General features: G+C 47.2%; 1 protein-coding gene across 3 annotated transcripts in view; it reads right to left on the bottom strand.

Moving 5' to 3' along the window:
- Window positions 1-27,653, bottom strand: part of LOC147740926 (uncharacterized) — a 758,774-nt gene that overhangs the window by 500,168 nt on the left and 230,953 nt on the right. The gene's annotated exons all lie outside the window — the stretch shown is intronic.

Here is a 27,653-nt window from a genome sequence, read left to right as displayed (position 1 = left end):
CTCTCCTCACCCCATCGCCCAGCCTCCAGCATGCTCGGATAATAAAGATTTGCGCATACGCGTTTTATACTTGAACACACGTTCTTTCGTAAAACATCATGTTGACCTTTTTATCCTACTCACCGACGAAAGCCCTGATATTCTTCTAATCACTGAAACATGGCTAACTGATGACTCCCTCCCCGATATTCTGGCAGCACTACCCCTTGATTACTATATGCTTAACATCAATCGTCCCCCCGGCCGTGCTGGTGGGGGGGTGGCAGCTATCATACAGAAGGAGCTCAAATTCATCTCTACATATTCCTTCACCCTTGTTGATGTAGATAACCTTATCATCAGTCTCGAAACAGGAGAGGGAGCCCTTACTCTCATTGTCCTCTATCGTCCCCCATCCTCCATGCCTCTGTTTCCTGCCACCTTTAGCGAACAATTAGCCAATCTGATCACCTCATCTGCCCGACTCGCTATCTTTGCCGTTTTTAACTATTGATACAACGATAGCGATGCCGGCCCCCATGCTGCAGAGCTGTTCGAAGTCCTCTCTAATTTCAACATGTGTCAACTAGTCTCCTCCCCCACTCACATCAGGGGTCACATATTATATCACATCTGGACCTATAACCTCACTCTCTCCTGTCCTGTGGTTACCCCCTGTATCTGGTCGGACCATCAATTAATCGACACAGTGATCACAATCAGGGGACGTGTCAAAGCTCCTACCGTAGCAAGTGGGGTCGCTCGCAAATGGGGTACCCTCTATTCGCAAGGTTTTCTGTCTTCCCTGGCTGACACTCAATCCCCATCGCGCAGCAATGCGACTGTCCAGGTTTTGGAAGACGACTTTTCCAGCTGGATCACAAAGGCTAGTGATCTCTTCGCCCCTCTCTCCAGATTTCCCCGTTCTCGCCACAGCAAATCTCACAGGTGGTTCAATACCTCCCTGAAATCCCAGCAGCTTAAACTGCGTCAGATGGAACGCAGGTGGAGACGTTTCTACTCACCGCTCGACAGAGAAGCATACGTCGAGGCACGCAAAATATACAAAAGCGCAATCATAGCAGCGAAATCCTCATACTTCTCCGAAAGAATTTCCGTTGCCCCAACAAGTCTAAGGAAATATTCAGAATCATAGGCGAGCTGACGTCTGACGCCAGAACCCTCCCTTCCCAGGTCCCCACCCAACCATCCTGTGATGCTTTAAACAGCTTTTTCACTGCAAAGATCATTAAGATCAAGAACACTATCCCCCCTGCCCCTCCTGCCGCCCTATCTGCCCCCTCCCTTGGAAACCCATGCTCATTATCACACCTTCCCCTCCTTGATTCTCCCTCCCTCGCCAAACTTGCCTCTCGAGTCAAATCTGGCTCCCCTAATGATTGCTGTCCTCCCTCCGTCTTCAGGGACATCTGCCTGGCTTTGCCGAACTGCATCTTGCCACTATTAAACATCTCCCTTGAGGCTGGCACGGTACCTAACTCCTTTAAGAAGGCTGCTTTGGTACCTTCGCTGAAAAAACCCGGAGCTGATCCGGAGGATCTTGCCAACTATCGGCCTATTTCTCTCCTGCCTTATCTTTCCAAAATCTTGGAGACACACGTCACCAGCTGCCTCTCTCAGTTCGTCGAGTGCTCCGGCTACCTTGAGCCTAACCAAGCCGGCTTCAGACCTGCCCACTCTACCGAGGCTGTGATCTTAGCGGTCATGGACTCTCTCAGGAGCAATGCCGACAAAGGGTCTCCTCAGGCTCTGGTCCTACTAGATCTGTCGGCAGCGTTCGACACAGTGGACCATAGCATCCTTCTCCACCGTGTCGAGCAAGCTGGCATCCGGGGCCTGGCCCTGGCCTGGATCAAATCTTTCTTGTCAGGCAGAACCCAGGCTGTTCACCTGGGTCCTTTCACGGCTACCAGGGAACCATTCATCTGTGGAGTGCCTCAGGGTTCCTCTCTGTCTTCCCTGCTTTTTAATCTTTATCTTCGCCCGCTCATCCATTCTTTGAAGGTTGGGACATTACCATCTTCAATTACGCAGACGACCTGCAAATCATCTTCCCTCATAATACTTCTAACGCAGCTCTCAATTGTCAGGCAGTCATGCTACATATCCAGCAATGGATGAACCTCAATCAGCTCAAGCTGAACCCAGGGAAGACAGAGCTAATTATTCCGGGCAACAGGTCCACCTACTGGGGCCCACAGTTCTGGCCTGCAGAGTTGGGCTCCCTGCCCACCCCGGCTAAGTCGGCAAAGAGCCTGGGGATTATCATAGACAAAGAGCTTTCCCTCAAGCCTCAGGTTGGTGCAGTCGTATCATCCTGCATGTTTCAGCTTCGGAGAATTAGGAAAGTTTCCCACCTCCTCTCGCCTGAGGCCCTGATACAAGTCCTGATTGCCCTAGTGCTCTCCCGCCTGGATTTTTCCAACTCCTTGTATCATGGTCTACCGAAATATCTGCTTCATAGGCTGCAAGTTGTGCAGAACCAGGCAGCCAGACTGGCCTATAAAACCCCGAAGTGGCAGTCCGCAAAACCACTGCTCTGCAAACTCCACTGGTTGCCGGTCGAACAGAGAGCTGCATTTAGGATCAGCTGCTTGACCTACAAAGCTGTAACTGGTACTTCTCCCGCTTTTCTCAGATCCCTAGTTACTCCTTACCATCCGGCACGTAACTTAGGGTCCTCTCATCGTCAACTCTTGACTGCATTTCCAATCAAACTTAAAAAATACGGTGGCTGCAGATTTGCTCATCTGGCTCCCAAACTCTGGAACCAGTTACCGTTACCGCTCAAATCTTCCAATTCCCTGCTGGAATTCAGAAAACTCCTGAAAACCAATCTCTTTACACAGTCTGGCTAGCTCCCCTCTTCTACCTTCTTCAGCACCACCCAGCGCCAGGAAACTTATGGTGATAGAGCGCTCTATAAAATTCCCTTAAGATAAGAAGATAAGATAAGATGTTCCCTAATCAGTTAATTCTGCATCTTTACTTCTATCGTCACGGACGGAGCAGCAGCTGTTTCTGATATAGGTGGTTATAATATCTAACAAGCACTTAACATAAAGATGAATAAGTTTCACAATATGATCTTTATATGTTTACTAAAATGCTTTACATATGTTCTATCACCAAAATGAATATTAAATGATGTTTTAGAAATTTTTCAAGACTATCATACAAAATGTGCCTATAGTAAGCTGTGCCTTGGTACTGGCAGTGCATAATCCATAGCAATAACAAGACACATGAAATGGAATTTTGATTTTCTATACCCGAGTTTAAAATACAGAATTTATTCCCTGGAATGGCTGTGGCAGATAATTACATATAGGGGCATATTATCAAGGACCGGTGTTAAAATTATCGCCGTTTTATCGGCAGGAAACTGCCGATAAAATGGCGATAATGGGCTTGATAATACGCCCTTGTTAATTCCCATAGAAGCCCATGTTAACACAAGAACATGGGCTTCGATGGGAATTAACAAGGGCGTATTATCAAGCCCATTATCGCCGTTTTATTGGCAGTTTTCTGCCAATAAAACGGCGATAATTTTAACATCGGTCCTTGATAATATGCCCAATTGTTAGCAAATCACAATTCATGAAGGTCAAAAAGACAAAGGTGGCAGGAGCAGCCTTCCAGATGGACTTATGGGAAGGTTGTGTATCTTTTTGTAAAGGTATCTACTACCCCTGCTCTGAGTTTTGCACATATGAGAATTCTTATGCATATTTATTTCATCTATAGAGTGAAAGATCCACCCTCATTGAAGAAGCGCCCCCCTTGCACTTCTTCCAAGTCCGAAAGTGAATGCTCCCCTTCCAAACATGGAAAGGCAGTTACTCCAGCCCTTTGCGTGAGTAATTGTTTGACCATTTCCAGGGTGGGATGAGGTGTGAGGGAAGTTTGTGACTGCCCAGAACCCTACAAATTTCCAAGGCAAACCACTGTGGCATGCACAGTTCTCGCCCCTTATGAGTGATTTATTATTGCAAAGATCTCTTGTAAAAAGATCTACAATAGTTGATACATTTCCATCTGCCAGATGTCACTATTCTCACAATCTGTAAATACAGTTCTGAAGTTATGATTACAACCACATTTACACATGTTACTTGGAATATTTGAGCCATAGGTTTAGGCTCATTCAATGTACCTGTCAGCAAAGGTGTGAGCTGTCTTTTTATTTATTTTTTAAATATCCAAGGCCATATCCGCAATAAAATGCTTGAACTCAAGAAACTACATTTCTTGCTGTGAACTATTTCATCTTGTTATTCACCCTCTACCAGTCATTTCTGAGTTCATATCATATTCTTTTAATGGGCCAGGCCTCAGAGAGTAAGGCATTGTTAGGATTCAATCAGCCAGGTAGTCTTCTTTCTAGAGGCGCGCCTAAGGCAAGCCCGTCTGCGCCCGTCCGCGACCGCACGAGGCCAGAGGCCATCCCCCCTGCCCAACTACCGAGCCATACCATTACTTACGGCTCACACTCCCTTCGGCAACTATACCAGCCTTCTGAGCCATCCTGTCTACACGCTTGGGATCCGTCAATGAAACATCCTGCATGCTGTAACTGCGGCTTTCATTTTTCCCCCCACCCCCCTTTGAAACCTAAAACATTCTCTATGCTCCTGCTCAACTATCGTTCACTTCCCAGACATTCTATGGAAGTCCGCCTAATGATAGAGGAAATTAACCCAGATATTCTCTTGGTCACAGAGACGTGGTTACAGGACCATTCAGAACCTGATCTAGTACAAGCTCTCCCGCCCGAATATCAAATCTGTCGCCTCAACCGCAAAAAGGGAACTGGAGGTGGCCTAGCAATAATCCACAAAGCTATTTATGAAGTTGCCAGCACCCCGGTGCACCTCCCAGACAGTGAATGTCTCTCTTTCTCCATAAAATTCAGTCCTATTCATACCTTCTCCGGTATACTTATATACCGTCCGCCAGGACCCCAGGGTCCTTTCCTTTCAAACCTTGCTCCAACAATTGCAAACTTGGCACTCAGCTCTGCTAACTACACAATCCTGGGCGATATCAACATCCATCTGGATGATCTGACCGACCCCTCTGCCAGAGAACTTATATCAAGCTTACAAGCCCTGGATCTACATCAACTTGTCCTCGGGCCCACACATCAAAAAGGGCATCTCCTAGACCCCATTTTCAGTAACTGTCCCAATCTTCTTGTCAAAAACCCCTTCCCACTGCCCTGGTCTGACCATTTTCTCATCCCATTTACCTGGACCTCCCGCCCCCATCTCCCTCCTTCAAAACCACCGGCAACTTTGCTATCAAGGAACTGGCAAAAAATCTCCTTACTCAAATGGCAAACTTCCTTACAATGTACAAAACCCCCTAACTCATCGAACCCTATCCAGGGGAATGACAACTACAATAGGTGGATCACCAACTCCTTAAATCTGGTACTCCCTATGAAAAGTCTTCGTCCCAAGCGGGGCAATCCAACAGCCCCATGGTACACAGACGATTTACGGAAGGCCAAACGCGCCTGTAAGCAGATGGAAAGAAAATGGCTCCTTGACTACTGCCCAGCAGATAAACTCAGTTACAGAGCAGCTATTAAAAGTTATAAAGCAGACATCCAACAAGCTCAGGCCACATTCTACGAACAAAAAATAGACAAGGCTGCGAATAAACCTAAGGAGATTTACCGTATAGCTAAAACCCTCCTGCGACTTCCTGAGACTCCTAAAGTCCACAATAACACCCAGAACCATTGTGAGGAAATAGCGGAATTTTTCCATCAAAAAATAGAATTGATCAACTCCTCCTTCCCCCATCCCACCTCCCCGCCCAGAGACCCTACCGACACTGACCCTATGGTAGCCCCACTCAGTGTCCTCAACAACTTCCCAGCTCTTGATAAAATCAATCTGGAAAAGTACATAAGAATGGTCAAATCTGGATCCCCAATGGACCCAGCCCCTCCTAGGGTTCTCTCCCAAATTACCAGCCAGATTTCACCCATCATCCAAAATCTGCTCAATTCCTCCCTCGATACGGGTTTTGTCCCCCCCGATGGAAGAGAGCCATTGTCAAAGCGCTATTAAAGAAACCTACCCTCGACCAATCCAACCCTTCCAACTACCGACCCATCTCCCTTCTACCCTGGCTCAGTAAAATTCTGGAAAAACATGTCAACTCCGCTCTGACAGACTTTCTAGAATCCAACAACATACTGGACCCCACCCAGACTGGTTTTAGGCCCCGCCACGGAACTGAGACTGCCCTGATTGCAGTGACGGAGGAGGCAAGAAGGATCCTGGACGGTGGCGGCTCGACGGCCATCGTCCTACTTGACCTAAGTGCCGCCTTCGACACTGTAAATCATAGCATCCTACTCCATCGCCTTAGTAGGATTGGAGTGTCAGGCATAGCGCTCACCTGGCTTGAATCATTCCTCACAGACAGATCCTTCCAGGTATTCGAAAGGGAGTTCACCTCCTCTAGTAAACCTCTTAACTGTGGAGTGCCTCAGGGCTCCTCCCTGAGCCCTACCCTTTTTAATGTTTACCTTAGCCCCATAGCTGATGTCGTCCGCCCTTTTGGGGTGAAAATTGTCACCTATGCGGACGACACTCAGCTGGTGGTAGCACTGGACCCCCCTCTCAATTCCAACCACAGCCTACACAATTGCCTGAAAGCTGTTGCGTCCTGGATGTCGATCTCCTATCTAAAACTTAATGGGGACAAAACAGAGGTAATGCTCCTTGGAAATAACATCTCTAAATCCATCGATACCATCTGGCCCCTCTGTTTAGGTAGCCCCCCCCAACCTAAGGATCAAATTAAGAGCCTTGGGATCTGGCTCGACCACAATCTCACCTTCAACTACCAAGCCACCAAACTAGCTGCTATCTGCTTTGACTGATGAGGTTGCTCCGCAAGATTCTCCCCCTCCTCCCGTTTCACTCTAGACGAATCATGGTCCAAGGACTAATCCTGTCACGCCTCGACTGCGGTAACGCCCTATACCTAGGTGCCCCACAGTCCACACTGTCCAAACTGCAAGTTATCCAAAACTTCGCGGCAAGAATCCTCTTGAACCTTCCTCGCCGATCCTCAGTCAAAGCCAGATTAAAGGACCTTCACTGGCTCCCAATGAAAGCTAGAATAGAATTCAAGAGCATGTGCGTCGCGCACCGCTCCTACTGGGGAACAGGCCCCGCCATAAATCAACGATTGGTGGAAGCCTATCATCCTTCCCGGGCCCTCAGATCCGCGACCTCCTACCTAACCTCCGTACCACGTATAAGAAGAGCCAGATGCGGAGGTCGCTCGCTTTCCTACAACCTGACCAGGATCTGGAACACTTTTCCCCCAACCTGCTCACATTTCGAAAACTCTTAAAAACTTGGCTTTTTAATAAATCCCTCACTTAACCTTTCCCACTGCTCCCCTCACTCCCGCTCTTACAGTTCAACCCACCAGTTTGTCTACAGCGCTGGGACGCCTTTGGGTAGCCATCGCGCTTTACAAATCCTCATTCCATTCCATTCCATTCCATTCCATTCTATGGCCATGTACAAACAGGTCACCTGATGGGCAGTGGGAGTGGTATTCAAGTCATAAGGGCTTCCTACCTGGGGTTTGTTGCTTGGTTTTGTTTTCTGTTCTTGGACCTGGCTTCGTTTGGATTGGACCCTTGTTGTTTCCTGTTGGTCGTGAGAAATCCTGTGACTGGTGCGATGTGAATCTGCTGCCGTTTGTTCATGTCTGCCTTCCCTTGGCAGTTCGTTTTCTTCCCTGGCTCCTTTTGGGCATCCTGAGTGCGTGCCTTTTCACTTCCCTTGAACTTTCCCTCCCTGGACAATGCTGGATTTTTACGGACCTCGGAGTCCCGTTGAAGGCTTCCATCGGGAGTCGGATCAGTACGCGGCTGCGTGTTGGTCCATGAGCAGCGTCTTCCGGGGTTGTTTGCAGCCGCTCCCTCTCGTTGTGCCCTGTTCGGGTCATATCGGACGTTGTTTTGGAGACCCGTTTAAGCTGTATTTAGTTAGAGTAGGTTGGGGGCTTAGTTATTTTTGGATTTCTTGTTGGCAATTCATTTCAAATGCTCTAACCACGTTAAGGGTTTTTTTATGTCAAGAGACTTTTTCCCCTTTGAAGTGCCTGGATTGGGATCCCGGATTAGCATCTAAGCGGACGTTTTTACCGCTGTTGCCGGTTGCTTCATTTCCCAATTTGCCTTGAGGTACTCTCTACTGGGAATGCAGCGGTTATAGGCACACAGCTACGAGGATCTTTCTCTCGGTAAGAGGAGCATGGGTACAAGGGTGTGTGTGTTGTACTTGGCCACAGAACGAATTCAGAAAAGCTTGTATCAGCAGAAATATTATTAGTGAGCCCTGTGTTCTTTCTTTTTGTTTCCCGCTTCAGGTATACACCTCCACCTGACGGGATCTTTGGCTTGAGAAGTCCAGTGTACCTATCTTTCCCTCTTTCTTTTTCCCTCCCTCTTCCTGCGCTCTGGTTACTAGTGCCCTGTTTACATTTGCGGTGCACTCGTCCAGAGTCCGGGCAGGGGATAGCGTTCTTCATCGCCTCTGCAGTATCGGGCGAAGTTGGATGGGTCGAATAGATAGGCATGCTTGGTTTGCTCATCCCAATGCATCTGTGTGCCCACTATGTAAGCATTTAGGAACACTTGTTGAGGATGAAGGCACACCCAACCACAAAGCAATGGAGCACAGAGCAAGAGTGTGGGACGCCAGAGGAATGTATGTTTGTGGGGGAGGCTGGAGTCTGTTTTATTGCCATCAATATCTAAATGGATAGATATAAAAAGGAAATTATATTGCTTCAAGACTTATGTGTTTAATTATTTTATTAAGAATAGTAGAACATTGGCTTGAAAGATCTGAGTGGGGTTGGAGTTGCAGTAGAATGAGAAGCTGCAGAAGGCTGGGAGAGAACCTTTTAGTGTTGGAAGAAAATGCTTAATACAAAAGAACCTTAACCCTAAGATCTACCTCCACCATATTACCACTATGTTGAAGAATCAGCTGCTGAATTTAACCAATATTACAGTGGTAGCTAGTGAATTGTGATGGGGCATAAAGGTTAAGATACAAGTCTAATGCACAAGTGAGCCCAATATCGACAGGAATGTGTGGGTGAATTCTCCACTCCGAAGAAAATGTTGAAAAAAATTGATTAAAATGGTGGATTTTATAGCATAAATCTGATCCACAGGGGGCTTTTTACCACTCAAGAAAATCGTAAAACAAGTCAAAAAATATTGTATGCATAATTACTAATCAGTGTTGTGAAATGTTAAACCTCCCCCAATCCAAGCACATACTCACCCATGAAAATTGTAACCTCACATGTTTTCTACCTGTAATGCATATCTGCCTGTTAACACATTTTGTGGATCAGAGTGGTGGTACTGGATATGACAAATACTAAATAAATAATATGGTAAACATGGATCCATCCATACCATTTCACCTTTGCAATCCCTCCTCTCCTTCTTCATGAAATTGTCTGATTCTTGGCAAGCACTATATTTCACACAAAGCTCCTTTGATTGAGTAATTTCAAATACTGGAATTAGTTCTGTTTGTTCTGTTTTTGGGTGAATTTAGGAGCTACAAACATCAATTTTATTTTCAGCAAAAACACCGGAGTTTAGACTTTCACAAATAAAGTAAACACAAACTACAGTGCCCAGAATGCCAATATGTTGTTACATTACTGTCCCCACATAGGCATTTTACACTGACACCTTCATTCAGTTAATTTTTAACAGCACTCAATGGCTTCAGCTCAAAAGCATGCAAGGCATAGTAGGCCCAACTAGGCTTTAATCTAAGATTTTCTGATTATAGACTGGTCAGTACTGTATGGGTTCAGACTTCGGTGCCACACTTTCAGAAATGAATTTAATGTTAGGTATGAACACACTACTATCACAGCAAATATCACTCAAGAATTTGAAGTTAGAGCAAATCTACTTGAAATAGATTCACAGGGTCTGAAAAGCCCTGGGGGTTAAGCTGCTCCCTTTTCAGTTGAAAAGCCACATCTTGAGCGTCTTCCTGAAGATGTTCAACGGAGAGTGCGTCTGATGTTGAGCTGGAGGTTGTTCCATGTCTTGGCTGTAATGTAGGAGAAGGTTCTTCCACCTGTTCTGGCTCCGCAGATGTGCGGGGTTTCAGAGAGGGCAAGGTTGACCCATCAGAGGTTTCTCTTGGAGATGTGAAGGAGATTCTGTTGTTAAGGTATTGGGGTCCGGTGTAGTGGAGGCATTTATAGGCATGGGTGAGTATCTTGAAAGTGACTCTCTCCTCAATGGGGAGCCAGTGGAGGTTTTGTAGGTTTTGGGTGGTGGGTTTGTGTTGAGGAATGCCGAAGACAAGTCTGGCTTCGGTGTTCTGTATGTTCTGGGGCTCGCGGAGATCCCGGCGCAGAGGACGTTTCCGTAGTTCAGTGTGCAGGTTTTGAGCATGTGGGTGACGGCCTTCTCAATTCGAGGGGGATCCACTTGAAGGTCTTTCTGAGGATTTGGAGGGTGTTGAAACAGCTGGAGGCAAGGGCATTAACCCCTCATGTCATGGAGAGGGAGGAGTTGAGTACGATGCTGAGGTTTCAGGCGTGGTTTGTGGGTGTGGTGGGACAACCGAGGGTGGTAGGCCACAAGATGTTGTCCCATGCCGAGGGGGAGGGCTGGAGGATGAGTACTTCTGTCTTCTCCGAGGTGAGCTTCAGGCAGTTTTTGCTCATCCAGGAACTGAACGCCCTTCAATTCCTTCTTGGTGGTGATTGGGTCCTTGGTAAGGGAGATGATGAGCTCGGTGTCTTCTGCGTAGAATCGTTTGATGAGTCTGTGCTGTCTGACAATGGCAGTAAGGGGGGCCATGTACATGTTGAAAAGTGTGGGGCTGAGGATGATCCTTGGGGCACTCGTCAGTTGATTTCCTTGGATTCGGAGAGGAAAGGTGGTAGTCTGATTCTTTGGGTTCCGCCGGTGAGGAACGAGCGGATGCAGTCGAGGGCAGATCCTTGTATGCCAGCATCGTATAGTCGTGAGTGTGTGGTGGGAGAGCATGACAAATGCTGCAGAGAGGTGGAGTAGGATCAGGGCTCTGGTGTGTCCTTGGTCGAGGAGGGTGTGAATTTCATCTATGACGGCGAGTAGAGCAGTGTCGGTGCTGTGGTTGCTGCAGAAACCGGGTTGGGAGGGGTAGAGTTTTCTTGGATGGATTTGGTTAGTTGTGCATTGACAGCCTTCTCAGTGACTTTGGCTGCGAAGGGGAGGAGGTTGATGGGTCAGTAGTTCTTGTGGTCGGTAGGGTCTGCTGAGGGCTTCTTGTGAGCAGGGGTCTCACTTCTGCATGTTTCCAGTCGTCGGGTAAGATGCTGGTCTAGATGGTGGTGTTGCAGGAGTGTTGTAGTTCAGGAGCAATGGCAGTGGTGGCTCTGTGGAAAATGTGCAGGGGTCCATAGGGCCCCTGAGTGGATGCCTTTCATGGTTGAAGTGGTGACTTTGGTGGTGACTGGAGTTCAGGAGGATATGGTGGACTGCATGGCGTTGCTGGAGCAGGAAGTTGTTTCGGAGTGGGGTGCCTGGTCGTTGAAGTTGTCATAGAGTTATTATCCAATACTGTCCTCTGGGAGACTAAAATCATTGAGAATAAAACACTGCACTCGCTTTCATTCAACATACTTATTTCAGTCCAACTCCCAATGACCCAAGTATTAGCACAAGAACCCCACTTGTATGAAAAAATAGATTTACAAATTATTATCACAAAGAGTTCTTAAAACATTCAGTAACAAATTTCCATTGTAGGTCAAAACATCATCATCATTTCATAAAAGTCCTGACACCATACAATTCACATTTAAAAAACCCATATCATCAAAAAACCTATTTCAATTTAAACGGACAGTAAATGTTGTCTTTAACTGCCACAATTTTCCACAATTTGATGTTAACTGAATATTTTAACCTATCTACCTATCTATTATTGTCTATCACAATTAGTACTTCTAAGGTGAAGGATAAACCAAAAATAAAAGGCCTTGATAATGTTTATTTAACTGCCCCATTACCCATGAGGCCATTATGCAGTTAACAAGAGCTTCATAGAAGGGAGGCAAAAGGGGATATTATACACTGGTGAGTCACTGAGTTGTTCCTCAGTGACTGTGGTGCAAGTTTGGGCGGTGTGGGTTTGACGACGTGGAAGTGTACGCAGCGGTGGTCTGTCCATGGGGTTTGCGTGGTGTGGTGGATGTTGTTTCCTCCTACGAAGATGGGGTCGAGGGTGTGTCCTGCCTTGTGGATGGGCGTGGTGATGAGCTGTTTCAGTCTGATGTTGGCGAGGTTGTCCAGGAGCTTGGCGGAGTTGGGGTTGCTGGGCTTGTCGAGGTGGAAGTTCAGGTCTCCGATGGGTATGTAATCCATGGAGGAGATGGTGTGGGGTGTGATGAGGCCGGCAACGGTAGTAGCGAATGAAAGTGCAGGGTCCGGGGGTCTGTGGCCGAGGGTATCACCGAGAGTTGTTCTGAGGCTGGTCTGGATCTAGAAGTGAAGGTGTTTGGTGGTGGGGCAGGAGTCCTTCATGGTGGAGGTGGAGAGTCAGAGGGAGCTCTTGTGTACGATGGGGAGTCCTCTTCCTGCGAGGTTGGGGAGGTCCCCCCTCTGGATCTTGTATCCGTCGGGGATGGTGGTGGCGATGTCGGGGCAGAGGAGGTGTTGGACCAGGTTTCTGTAAAGAATGCAACGTCTGGCAAGAGGGTGTTGAGGAGGTCCCAGATCTCTACGGCGTGTCTGTGCAGGGAGCACGCGTTGAGGAGGATGCACTTCAGGGCTTTAGTGTTGTTGGCGTTCGGTGAGGGGGTTGTGGGGGTGTGGTCAGAGGTGAAGGATTGGCGGCAGGGATGGCAGGAGAATGGCCCTTGGGTGGTGTTTGGCATCGACCGGTGGCAGTTGTTCCTTCTGGGGTTGACTGAAAATAAGGCAATGGAGTTGTAGTGGTGGGAGGCTGCAATTCCAGGGTTCCTGGCACTGGCCATAGTTGGGTAGTGGACAGGTGCAGACTGGTTTGGCAATGGTCGCCTTCGGCGTTCCAGTGGGGCGTCCACTGTGCCCAGCCAACCAGCAGCCACCATTAAGTAGGGGAAGGAGGGAAGCACATCTGGGATTTGGGAGTGGGAACGGGCGGGAAAAGGGCACGGAGAGAAAAAGGGCAAAAATAGAAAACAGGCACAGGTACAATAACAGAACAGGCACAATGATAGTACAGTGAAAGAGGCTAAATGGAAGACTGAAAAAGGGCACAGAAAGACAGAAAAACGGCACAGAATAACAGAGACAGACAACAACGACCAGCAGGGAAAAGGCATAGGCAGGAGCCTGCAGGTGTAGGAGGGCCTCGAACACCTACATGATCAGGCAGAGCACAGTCCATGGAGCAGCTGCACTTAACAGCGGAGCTGCGGGAGGAGAGAGCAGGTCGCTGACCAGGAGGTCAGAGAAAGCAAATATACTGCTTACAATATCAGTTTGAAAGCACACACCAAAATCACTTTCTGGAGAGAAACAAATGTTAATCAACAATATCTTACTGGCAGGAAAGATGAACACTTGTTATCCGTCAAAGACCTTATTGACCACTTAACATTGTATGTGAAGATAACAGGCAGCTGGAGGATCTCAATCTTTGTCACTGAGTTTCTTGAGGCCATCAACAGTGTGATACGTTTTGAAACCATTAAGAACTTTCCAGTGCTAATATCACATTTTGATCATTAATGAAGGTACAGATATTTCTTTTACCAAAATACGTAGCTTGTACTCTGATTTCAGATCTGCAACATCGAGAGAGAATAAAACAGTATCTGGGGGAATAATAAACCTGAGGATATGTAATGTTGAGGCTATTACAATATCTGTGATAGGCCTCTACAGGTACTGAACTTCGTCTTGCGAAGCTGGTCATGTTTACATCAGATGGTGGGTCAATGATGCTGAGCCAGAACAAGGATATTGATACACTGCTTAAACAGTCTATTCAGCATCTAGTTGAGCAAAACTGTCGCCCACCAATAGGATCCTGGAAGAAGATGTCGATGGTCAGAGAGATGGAAAGTAGAGATTGATGGAGATGTTATCGAGGACTATTTACACTGTTTCTACAGGTCTCCTTAAAGAAATGAAGGTTGGATGAAACTGCATTGGCCACTGACTATGAAACAGTCTCCTGTCGACCACTGAATGAAGTAAAGCTGTTTTCAGGGCATATTGTGCTGCTGCATTAACTACTAATTATGAGATTATTCTAACTACTTTGAGCAGGAGCATGTTGGGAAAAATGACCCAGCTTATATACATTGCCACAAGAAGATGTTTGACTCATATTATCATATGTTCCTTGCACCACTGAATGCCAATTGTACTGTCCAATTTATTTCAGAAAAGCCCTTTGATCACTATTGAAGCTGTACAATGTGCAAGAAATGGGACTGGCCAAATTAAATATCACTATTTCGGTGAAACTGTGCTTTAGAATAGATCTCTTTGCCTTGTAGAGCAGTTTGACTGTGGGCCTATTTTGTCTTTCTTTCAATTCTTTAAAAGTATTTATAAAACATATTTTTTGAAGATGAACTGAAGGAATTGACATATTTTCATCTCTGGGCAGTAGCAACACAATCAGATTTTGAATTTGGGACTGAGAATGTGCTGAAGCATTTTGACAAATATGCCATGCTCCTAGTTCTGTTTGACGATATTATTCAGCAGTACCAGGCATATAAGTATGTTGTGACAGAACATGCGAAAGTTGAATTGTGTTGTTTACTAAAGTGGAGAAGCGAGGTCACATGAGCGGGATACGAGAAGAGAGACAATGACGGTTGGAAGATGCAGTGAGGTGCGGGCAGGTCCGGGGAGGAAGAGCAGGGAGCGCCTACACTGGTGAACATTTGCTGAGCAGGATCTGGATTATCCTGCGCCTGCCTGTCCTGCCCTGTGCCTGTACCAGCTCTGCCCCAGCATGTGCATGACCCAGCCTACACTTCCCCGACCGGCGGTTGCTCGGTCCGTTCCAGTCAGCTCTGCTTTGTTCTGCCCCATCTACTCTATCTGCTCTTTCTGGAGCTCCCAATCCTCATCTATCCTCCACTGTCTATACACCACTTTCTGCCACACACATGCAGGCATGCTGCATGCTACATAGGCCCCATGGAGCTCAAGGATCTCCAGCCAGCCCAGCCATCCCCGCTCCAGATGCCGCAAGCCCCTGTTACAATAAGCACAGAGGGGGAGAGGGCCAGAGCACCCCCACGCAGTAGCGAAAGTAAAGCTCTTGTACTGAGGAGGTGACCTGCCCAGGTGCGGGTGCAGCTTGTGACCAAGGAGTACTCACGCCTCCAGTGATCAGCCAGGCCACCAGTCGGTCGAGAACCAACCCTCGGTCCATACACAAGTCTTTCACAAGAGTTCAATGAGCCAGTTGGACAACCCCCTGGAACACCCCCCAAAGAAAGCAACAGGTCTAGGGAGAGGGAATTAGGAAGGTGCCTGCCGAAGACCCAAAAGACCCAAATACAAGGCCTTGGGTACTCCAACAGCTGGCTGGAAAATTGACTGGAAAATTGCCCCCGAGTATTCCTGCAGAGCAGGGCAGTGATCATGGCAAAAGGGGGCAAAAGATGCCAACCAGCAGGAGAGAGTGGAGCCCTAGACAGCACCCAAAAGAGGGTAAGAACCTTGGAGGACTACTACAAGAGAGTAGACACAACTCCGGACAGAATCCTTTAAGCCACACCCAGAAACAGCCACAGTGGAAAGGACAGTAAATCAGTCTCCCCGGCCAGTGGGGACATCCCCCCAATGCCCGGTTTAGAGGCCGGGCACAGTGCTGACGATAGCACAGTGTGGTGGGGTACACATAGTGCACACAATACGGACACCACTACCAAAGGGCCAACCTGCAGCATATGCCTACTGACAATTAGGGAAGTGAACAGTGTGATTGTACTCTCCCCTGAGCTGAAATCCACGCACAGTATTGGGCTGGACTTATTTGGGAGGTCACTCTCAAAGACTTTGAGTCCCAGCCCGTTCCACATGACAATAGACAGTGTCCTGGGGACAAGCAAACAAGGTCTGCGAGCCAAAGTCACAGTGGTCGTCAGCGACACATTAGAATTGGATCTTCCCCAAACCAGCACCAGCACCCAGAACTTAAGTGGGTGGAAAGACGCCAGCAGAGACAGCCTTAAAGCGTGGCCCTCAGAGGAAAAGCAGCAGCAAGCTACCTGGCCCTCGGCCAGCAGGGTCTCAACTGACAGGTCATCTGAAATCAATTTGGAAGAAGGCACAGAGACTAGCGAGGTTGACTTTAACTAACAAGGTGACTGGTTGTCTTTGATCAATGATACACTTCTGGCAGCCATTAATGCCCTCACCTGGCAGTCACACAAATTAGAGGTCCAAATGGACACAATGCAAAATATAGCCTTGGCCATTGCAAACATAAGCCTCAAGCTTTAAATGCTAGAAAAATGTGCAAACATCTAGGACTGCCACTACAGAGTCATCGTGGAAAAACTTTTAACGCCACCGGATATCTTGACAACGCTGATCATGGACTAGAAAAAACTCAGCTTAAACAATGGATGCATCATCTACTCAGAAACAAAGGCCGAAACCATGGCCCAGGCGGAAGCACAGAGGTGCATGGGACATAATCTAGCTCAATAATCTCGAGGAAAGAAGCCAGTCCAGAGTTGGCCCCAGTAGTAGCTAACCCCCAACAGAATCTGTGCAAGGCAAAAATGAACAGGGTAAACAGAATCATCAGTCCTAACATCTCCTTCACTGCCAACTGGAGCACCAACAATGCTCATAACGTGGTAAAACTGAGTACTAACAGTCAAAATAAATGAGTGGTTACAGCGGAAGAGCCCTCCAAGACCAGGCGCTCCAACAGCCCAAAGTCTGCCACTAAGGCTAGCAAGCCCCTGTCCAGACGTGAGCAAAAAAGACTAAAGAAAATACAAAAAATGATCAGGCAAACTGAAGCACAAAGGAACTGGGAGCATCCACCCATGATAGGGATGATAACCGCCGCAACCAAAATTCCTCCCAGCAGGAAGCTCTTTCTGATCATTGTAAAACAGAGTAAGGCCCACGACCAGGAACACACAAATGCATGTTCCAACACCATCTGAGGATGATGGAGTATGTAGAAATCCAACCTCTAGCAAAACTCACGATGGCTCAGAGCCAGGGTCAATTTAAGGGGCAGCTAGGAGTAGTTTGAATCCCATGTACACGTCCATGCAAGTGGTGAGCAGAGGAAGCCCGAGACAAATGAGACTTCAGGGCATAGACGCCGCCTGTCACATGTCGCAGGAAGAGCAGACTGAATGAAAGAAAATACCGTAGGGGAAGGAGGGTCTGACAGAAATGGAACATCAACTGAGCAAACCTTATTTCATTCGATAGAGAACTAAGCCTCAGGAGCACAGACAAACACTGAAGAAAACCCCATGGCTCACACACTGTCTTCTCAGAAAGTCATGTTTTGCCCCAAGTACACGTAACGTGGAAGGACAGACACCCTAAATAGGGGAAACATTTTGAAATTGCTTCATCACATCCCCTCTTCAGCAAAAATAATAAGCAAAGACCTCCTCAGTATACAATTTGAAGTGAATCAGCAGCAACCCACTACGGAAAATACTCTAACAACATGGAAGTCATCCACCCAAGCTGATATGGTTGTAAGAGAAAAGACCAGGTTCGAAAAATGGAGCATAGTTGTCTGGGAACTAGAAGATGAAAAATACCCATATGTCACACCAGAGGGTGGCTTGACCGACCAAATAGAAACTATGCAAAGACACAACGCTTCCTAAAAGGGACCCACCCAGTAAGTTTTCACCACTTCACAATTGAAATTAGAAAAAAAGGGTCACAGTGAAAGGGAAGTACTTGAAAGGAACACAGCAGATTGAGGCGTGCATAGACCGCCAACAAGAATGGCACCTAGCAAAGCCACCACACTACACGGAGGTCATATCAAGCAGTACTCCTAGCCCTAAAGCGCAAAATAAGACAAACACACCAATTCCTTTACAAAAAAAATTTGATGGATCAGGAAATAGAGACCACAAGACCAGCCAGAGGCTCATAACATGGAACGTGGCAGGAATCTTAAACCCAAGAATTAATGTTTCTCAATGGAAAATACCCCAGAGGGGGACATTATCTGCCTGCAGGAAAAATGGGCCATAGAGAGCATCCACCTACAAAGCATTGCCAGTATCCACTTGGCAACCAGGAAACTACATGCTCACGGTAGGCCCTCAGGTGGTCTCTCAATTTATGTCAAACACGCAGTAGAGGTCTCAATTGAAGACATTGCAAGTCCAACAGACATGGCACAGTGCATTGTGAAAAACGGTCAATGGGATAGTAAATCCAGACAAGAACTCCTAATCTTCAATGTATATCTTAACGATAACGGAGCTCCAAAATTGGCAAACACCAAACGGACCATCGTAATTCTAAAGGAAGTAAATATCTGGACTTGATTTTTACTGGGGACTTCAATCTTTACCACCTGAGTCCAGACAGTGGTCAAGGCCCACCAGTGAAAAGAGAATTTAGTAACTTTTTAAGGTGTGTGATCTAATCTCAGTTCAGGCCTTTGCAATATAGCTCCAAGGTTTCAAATTTCTTGACTTTCAACAATCAAACCACAATTGACTATACCTTCATCAGGAAAAGTATGTGGAGCAGAATTATGGACTTCCAGATACAATAACATGACACAAGTGACCACGCAATGTTCATCCCAGAATTTAATCTCCAGTGTGATTGCCATGAAGAACTGGTGCGTATAGGCAACACGTGAGAGGGAGGGGCATAAATTAGTGAAGCGGACCAGAAGGAACCACTTCATGGTCTCGAATTGGGAATCTTGGAAGCTTGAATTAGCACGTAAGGGACATAGCAAGCTTTTCTCCTCAGCCATCTGGAGCTGGGCGACCTGAATCATTGAACTGTCCAACTGAAAGGGGTGAGGAATACAGCACCCCAAATCAGTGAGGAACCAAGAACAAACCAGGAAATACAACAAAAGGCTGCAGAAGAACACCCACATCCTCAAACAGGCATATAAAAAAAATTGTTCCCGGGAGCAGATAGAGTTTATTAACTCTGGGCATAATACTAGTGCTTAATCACGTAGCTTAGCAGTTAAATAAATAACATCCTCAGATGCTTTGACAAAACAATTTTACATGTTTAAAAGCATTTAAACAATTCACAAAAGTGAAAATATTAGGCAATGAGAGAGCTGATGATTTTGGGGTCCCACCTAACCTAGGGGGAGAACCAAGTAGATACCTTGAACAGAAAGAGCATAAACAAAAATAACATTTTGTTGAACCTCAGTGGTGGTCCCATCCTCTTAGGACCACCCCAAGCACAGTTATTGGCAAAAAAACAATCCCAACCAAAGGCCCTGCAAAGCATTATGGGACGAGATTAGCAGTGGGCAGTGAATATTATAGTATCCAACATCAAAATAATTCTACAAAGAGCTGCAGTTCACCTAGTCGTCACTAGATGTCCCTCACGAGCCAAAGGCACGCTAAAGGCAAGCCCGTCTGCGCCCGTCTGTGCCAGGCCGGGCCCAGGGGCCAGCCAAGCCGGCTATCCTATCTTATACTCGGCTGACTCCCTCAGGGACCTACAACTCCCCCACCTCACACCCTCTCCTTCCACCATTAGACGTATCACCACAGCCGGCATCATCTCGTCTGATCAACGCCCATCCAGCCGGAGCACTCCCCCCGCCAAACCGGCCGAGAGTGATACTACCATCCGGGTGTTATATCTGAACACCCGCTCCCTGGTAAAACAACAAGCCGACATCTTTATCCTTCTCTCCACCGAGAAGCCTGACGTACTCCTGCTCACCGAAACCTGGTTGACTGCAGATTCTCTCCCGAGATCCTCCATGCCGACCGTCCAGGTAACCGCCCTGGTGGTGGGGTGGCTGCCATAATATCTAAACGCCTCAATTTCATTTTCACATCTTCCCTCACCCTTCCGGAAGTAGACAATCTAATCTTCAGCTTAAAAACGGACATAGGAGCCTTAACACTCCTCCTCCTCTACCGACCCCCCCACCCTATGCCATCTTTCGCGGCCACCTTTGACCTCTCCCTTGTCGGCGACCTTAACTACTGGTTCAACGACGCGAGCACCGGGCCCCATGCCACAGAGCTCTTCGAGGCCCTCACCAGCCTCAACCTGATCCAACAAATCTCCTCACCTACCCACATTAAGGGCCTGATCTGGACTCAAAATCTAACACTCTCCCTCTCATCCGTCTCCACCTGCACCTGGTCAGACCACTACCTAATCGAAACCACCCTCACTGTCACTGGTAGAACCTCCGCCTCTCTGATGGCTGGCGGCCTTTCACGCAAATGGAGCTCTTACGACTCCCAAGGTTTCCTCGTGACCCTATCCGACACCCGGCCTGCCCTCAACCCGCTAACCAATATCGACAAGTTGGAAAGCGACATTGGTACCTGGCTTAAATCAGCCAGTGACCAATTTGCCCCCCTAACCAAATTCCCCCCGACCAGACACCACAACTCCCATAGATGGTTCTCTGACGACCTCAAAAAACACAATTTGAAGGTACGCCAGCTGGAAAGGACATGGAGACGCAACTACTCCGAATCAGACCGACTGCAATACACCTCAGCCCGCAGAGATTACAAAATCGCAATCTCCTCAGCTAAATCGGCCCACTTCTCAAATCAAATCTCGTCCGCGGACAACAAATCAAAGGAAGTTTTTAAAGTCATGAATGAACTCACCTCCGACGATAGAACTCTCCCTGGTCAGACCCCCACCCAAGGAACTTGCAATGCTCTCAATCTCTTTTTTATTGAGAAAATCAACAAAATCAAGGCCTCTATCCCCCCCCTCAGACTACCGCTTCCGACACTCCCCTCAACAACTCATCCGTCTTCACCGATTTCCCTACCCTCAACCCTGCCTCCTTAGCGGAGCTCGCGTCCCAGGTAAAATCAGGCTCTCCGAATGATGGCTGCCCTCCCTCGATCCTACGGAGCGTCTGTCACTCTCTTCCCGAATGTATCTTACCTCTGCTGAATGGCTCGCTCAGCACGGGTATCGTCCCCAGCACTTTGAAAGAGGTCACCTTAGTACCTATCCTGGAGAAACCTGGCGCGGACCCGGCAGAATTGTCCAACTACCGCCCCATATCGCTCCTGCCATACCTCTCCAAACTAAACGAAGCTCATGCCACCCGATGCCTTTCCAACTTTGTCGAGACCTCATGCTACCTGGAGCTCAATCAGGCCGGCTTCAGGCCAGCCCACTCCACTGAGGCCGTCATCCTGGCTGTCCTCGACACGCTGAGGAGGAACACTGACTCTGGGACCCCCCAGGCCCTCGTACTACTGGACCTATCGGCCGCGTTCGATGCGGTTGACCATAACATCTTGCTTCACCGTGTCGAACAGGCTGGCATCCAGGGCCCTGCCCTCAGTTGGATCCAGTCTTTCCTGACTGGCAGAACACAAGCCGTCCGCTTGGGTCCCTACACGGCACCCAAAACCTCCACGACCTGTGGAGTCCCACAGGGCTCCTCCCTATCACCTCTACTATTCAACCTTTACCTCCGGCCCCTGATCCACTCGCTCCGAAACTGGGACATCACAGTGTATAATTATGCTGACGATCTTCAGATCATCTTTCCACTCAACTCCCCGAACGCTGTGGACAATTTCCATTCCGCCATGTTACACATCCAGGAGTGGATGAACTGCAACCAACTGAAATTAAACCCTGGAAAAACCGAGCTTCTTCTTCCTGGATCCAGCCCCTCTTTTTGGGGAGCCCAGTTCTGGCCTCCCGCCGACCCCTGCAAAATCTGTAAAGAGCCTCAGCATGACCATCGACGCCGAACTCTCCCTCCGATCTCAAGTTGGCACCGTGATATCATCTTGCTCGTTCCAACTCCGAAAAATTCGAAAAGTCAGCCACCTACTACCACCAGCTGCTCTGATCCAGATAATCATCTCCTTGGTACTCTCCCGCCTGGACTTTTCCAATTCCCTCCATCATGGACTCCCTAAATCACTACTCCAACGCCTCCAGGTAGTGCAGTACCAAGCAGCCCGCCTTATTTACAAAACTCCCAAATGGCAGTCGACCAAACCCCTGCTGCACAAACTGCATTGGTTGCCTATAGAACAAAGGGCGGCCTTCAAACTGGGCTGCCTCACGTTCAAAGCTCTCCACTGCACCAGCCTCGCTTTCCTGACTTCACTCATCAACCCATACCACCCAACTCGCAATCTACGCTGAGCTCATCTTCACACGCTTGTTGTACCCAAAACCAGAACTAACAAATTCGGCGGCCGTAGGTTTGCCCTCCTGGCCCCGGAATTTTGGAATCCTCTCCCCCTGATCATCAAATCCAGCAGCTCCCTCCTTCACTTCAGGAAGCTGCTTAAAACCTTCCTCTTCCCCCCACCCTGCAAATCCCGCATCTTCCAGCCTGTGTCTCACCTCTGTTCTATAGCGCCAGGAAACCCAAGGTGTCAGCGCGCTCTACAAATATCACATAACATAACCTCTATCACTGCTTGTCAATTTCTCAGTTTCATTTTTGTGAAAGTACTTTATGCACTTTAATATATAAAGATAGGGATATTCATTTTATCATAGCTGACACTGTACAGGATGCCATTTGCAATTATTTTGCATTTTTTTTACAGTGAAGACAAGTACATAGTATCATCAAGTACGCTACGCAAACTACGTGTACTACATGAAGTTCAAAGTGTACTACGTAAAACTACGTGTAGTGCTGCTATGCAAACTACGCCCAGGCCTATATAAAGAAGCCCAGTGGAAATACAAACATCTACTATAGAAAGAAAAATGTCAGACAATGGAAAAGGAATGGATCAAGTTATTTGACCTAAGTAAACTGAACAAACAAAAGCTATTCTGGGAGAATTTAGCTAGTATGGAAAACACAAAATCTGACAGGCGCAACAGAGTCAAAGCCGAAGCCTGGATGGACCATACAGTAGAAATATACCCCATGAAACCCGGAGGCCAAAATATCAGCAGGACCCTTAGATCAGAAAGGGTCGAAGTAGAGAAAGAAGACCAGACAGACAAGGTAGGCCAAGCCCAGGAAGAAATTATAAATATCATAAAAAGGTAAAGAAGAGACAGAGCCCCTGGTCCAAATCGTCTACCAGTCCAAATGGTCTACCAGGCGGTTCAAGCAGGACCTCAAGGGGTGGGTGCGGTTGCTATCACCTCTGTATATGGAATTCAGAGCCTCTGGAGACTTGCCAGACACCTGGTGAGGCTCACAAATGCGGCCAATACACAAGAAAGGAGCAAAAAACGACCAAAAAAACTATAGACTCATTGCCTTGCTAGACATCAAAGGTAAAGCATATGACAGTAATTTTCTACAATAACTAACAGCCTGGATCAAGGACAATGAAATACTACCTTTTTACCAGACTGGATTCCGAAATGGTTGTCCCAAAATAGACAACATTATGGCTCTTTTGTTCCTGGCAATACAGGCCAACTCCAGTGAAAAGCTACCAGTATTTGCATGCTTTGTAGACCATTCAGCTGCCTTTGATGGGGTATACTGAGGCAAGCGATACAGCAAACAGCCCAGCTGGAAGATCCCCAGAAAAGTATGAAGGCAATTATGCCACTGTACACTAACACTTGGGTGAGAATCAAACTGGCGGAGGATACTAACACACACAAGTGCCAACTGACTGAAGCTTAAAGGGCTATGTTTTAGCCGCTACACTCTTCAACCTTTAAACAGCACACTTGGGGAAAGCCACAAAAAGAGCAAGCTTGGCAATCCCAAAAATTGGACAGCAATGACTAAACGTACTCCAGCACGATGACGATCTGGTGATACTCGTTCGCACCAGAGGAGGTTTGCAGAAAGGATTGAATGCATTAAACAGCTACAACCAGGAAAACAAGCTTGTGGCATACCCCAGAAAAATGAAAGGTGTGGTGGTTTGTAAATATCGGAAGAAAACATGCTTAAAGTGGAGATCAGGCAGTAACAACATAGCCACAAAAAGAGCATATAACTACCTAGGAGCGTGGCTGAATGGCAAAAGCAAGGCAACCTTGCACCAGGCCAAGAAACAAGTCAAAATACAGGCCACCATCTACACTCTATGCAAACTTGAAGGTACTTTACACAGCCCTACCGTGTAACAAAATCTAAACTCCTCGCTGTTGGTGGGTACGCATCACATGCATTCCCAGGAAATATTGAAAAGATGACTTCCCTTGCATACACAAAAGGCCTTGATTTGGCTTGAGTTTGGTCTGGTACAAAGATTTGAATGCAGGAGCACATTGGTTGAATTCTGGTTCAAGACAGTAAAAGCCCAGAAAAAATCCCTTAAGGAGGTATTGAGAAATGTATTTGAGGGGGCTCCGAATCCATGGCAGATGCACTGTCTGGAGACAGTGGCCGAGATGAGCTTATCCACAACAACCCAGCCCCAACAAGAACTAAACTACCCTGCAATAAAGATGGCGCTAAATAATCACACCAACCTGACATCAAAGAGTAAAGCTATAGCAAGACTGAAGGCCATCAGAGGGTTAGTTGGCCTAACTAAAGCATGTGAGTCACACAAAATTCAGTCATATATGAACAACCCCCTAGAAAAGAAGTGCTTGAAAGAAATTCAATGAGAAAGCCTAGCCCCCCTGGCAATAAAGGAACTGAACCCAGGCTGGGAATTGTTCAGCAATATAGTCAGATGCAGGCTGTGCAGCTATAGTGCAGAATTGTTGGTACACCTACTATTTTGCTGCCCCACATTAATGCAACACCAGAGTAAACTGTTGAAACAAATGTTTTTAGGCATGGTATCTGAAAATGCACTAATGAAGTGGATCTACTCCAGCATGGAGCCCGCGGACCTGGCCAAATATGACAAATTTATCAATATGACACGAAGGGTCCTAATTAAAAACAACACAGAGGCAAATTGTGCAGCTGCAATTGTCGAGACTGCGGTAGTAACACATGGAGACGAACGGTGAGGAACCCCCTCTACAAAAGAATGACATGGCTCTCATGAGATCCATAACGCACTAAGTGACTTTTTCTCAAGAACATATACAGAACAGGGACTTTTTCTATTATGTAATTGTAAACCAATGAATTTTATAACAAAACCCACATATTAGAAATGGTCTGTCAGGGAGCGTGTTTTATTATTATTATTATTGTTGTACAGTCTTATATAGCGCTCGACTTACCCTGGAGCATCTCGGCGCTTGCCTTGGGAACCCGTCCTGGTTTTTCCCTGTGAGATAGCCCCTACAGGGCATCCCCAAGGTGAAAGCCAGGCATCCCGCCGCGGGGGGCCTTTGTGGAGATTAAGCAAGCTAATGCCCAGAGTTGCAGAGTGTGAACCCATGATTAGGTCAGGCACCGAAGCAAGAATTATCGAGTCCGTGGACATTTGGGCTCAAGACCCTGCCGCGTCGGGAATTGAACCCTGGTCCCAGGTCTGACCTCTGCTTCTGGGTCTGCCTCCTCTAACCAGTGAGCCACACTTCTCCACTCCACTTCTTTATGATGTCGTATCTCTTCTCTCAAGGAGAAATGCGCACCTTCACGGACTCCGGTGCTGCCTTTAAACTGCCACCCTCAGAAGAATTCCAGTGTCTCCATTAAAACATTGGCATTGTTTGTTTAAATTGTTCTATATTTTGTTTATGTAGTTGGTGCTCACTGGTAGTGCTTGGGCGCAGCAAGGAATATGTAGAAGGTATAATATACATATGTTGACAATGGGATGTTTGCGCCTAGAAACACGGATTGCTATGCCAAGAACTGGTGGGGAAACTGTGTATTGTCTATAGATACCTGACGATATTGGCACATATCGAGCCTCAACTGCTGTTATAACTTGTTAAAACCAATAAAAGATTTTGACAAAAAAATTAATTGTGAAACCAAGTAACATAGTTATAACTGGGATGCAGTAGATTACTCTCAACCCCACAGGGGCCGGTGACACTACATCTGTGGCCCCAGTAACATCTCTAGTCCTTACTCGACTGTAGGCTAGATTTCCCACACATTAATATTATTGAGTGGACTGGCCTTTTGAGTAAAGATGGTCCAGCCGAAGGAATCCGGTTCAGCTTAGTTTGCTTACTCTGACCAGCTATCTTTTCTAGGTCAGCCCAGTACTTTGGTTTGCCATTGTTTCCAGCTTGATGCAGCCAGTATTTTGGATGAGACCATACTGGCGTAGACAAATAGACGATGAGTAGTAGAAGCAGTAGGCAGACATTCCTTAACTGTAGACATAAGGAATGCAACATAATTTATCCAGAGTTTAAAAAGACACTGCATTATTAGATTGTCCAGCATAGACGCGAAGCGAGAGCCAGTAAGCTCAGCAATCTTGGCTCCTGCATCACAGCCAATACTGATTTTCATCTTCAAAACAAAATTGACGTACTGGTCTCAGCATCATAGCTCCACAGAACAGTATGATCTACTGTATATAATCCTCTGGGGAACGGTCTCAGCAGTATTATCTCATTTCTATTCATCATGGTTTGGGGTTTTTTATGTTCTTGTTTAAGGAAGACCTGGCTTGCAGTTTGGGCTGGAGTGCTCCCAGTGGAGAAAGGTCAAGACTGATTTGCATATGGCTGTCTCCAAACTGAGTGGGTATGATGGGCAAAAATTATGGATTGGGATCCGGCCCGAGAAATTGCCGGTGGGTGAGATTAATTCCCACTTTCCATCCATCACCTTGTTTTTGATTCCCTAAGTGCGAGAGATATGCCCAGACATGGGTACTTTGCTCACTGTGCCAATGGAACCAAGCTATATCTGGCTGATGAGCCTTAATCAGGGCCAAACCAGTCCTGGTTTACTTCTGTTCCGGATCAAGGAGGACCTGACTGGCAGTTTGGGCTGTTCTACTCACAGTGGATCAGGGTCAAGACAGCATTTCAGGTGAGTCCAAACTGAGGTGGCATGGAAGGCAAAAAACAGAGGACTGGGATACAGCCCTGAGTGACTGCCAGTACCTGAGGTTAATTCAAGTATTTCAACCTTTACCTTTTTGTTGTTGAAATCAATGCCCTAACTGTGACAGGTATGCCCAGAGTTGGATTCCATGCTCACTCTGCCACTGGAACCAAGATATACCTGGCTGATGAGCCCAACCCAGGGTCACTACTGGGTTGCATGTGTTCTGGTTCAGGGATTACCTGCCCTAGCACTTTGTGCAGAACGGGCTCCCATTAGAGCAGGGTCAAGACTGATTTTGCTCCTTCCCTTCGCAACCAAAGTCACCAAGAGATTCGCTGCTGGGTAGCTGACCACCTTCATTGAAGAGAACATCATCCTTGACTCCTCCCAGTCCAGATTCCACAACAACCACAGCATCGAAACCGTCTTTATCGCCACCAGCGATGGCATCTGCATGCTGCTCGAACCAGGGTCACACTGTGGCCCTCATTCTACTAGACCTCCCCGTAGCCT

Source organism: Lissotriton vulgaris, chromosome 1_1 (genome assembly GCF_964263255.1).
Source record: "Lissotriton vulgaris chromosome 1_1, aLisVul1.2, whole genome shotgun sequence".
Classification (NCBI taxonomy): domain Eukaryota; kingdom Metazoa; phylum Chordata; class Amphibia; order Caudata; family Salamandridae; genus Lissotriton; species Lissotriton vulgaris.
The sequence above is the reverse complement of the archived record's forward strand: the minus strand, read 5'-3'. Positions and strand labels throughout refer to the sequence as shown.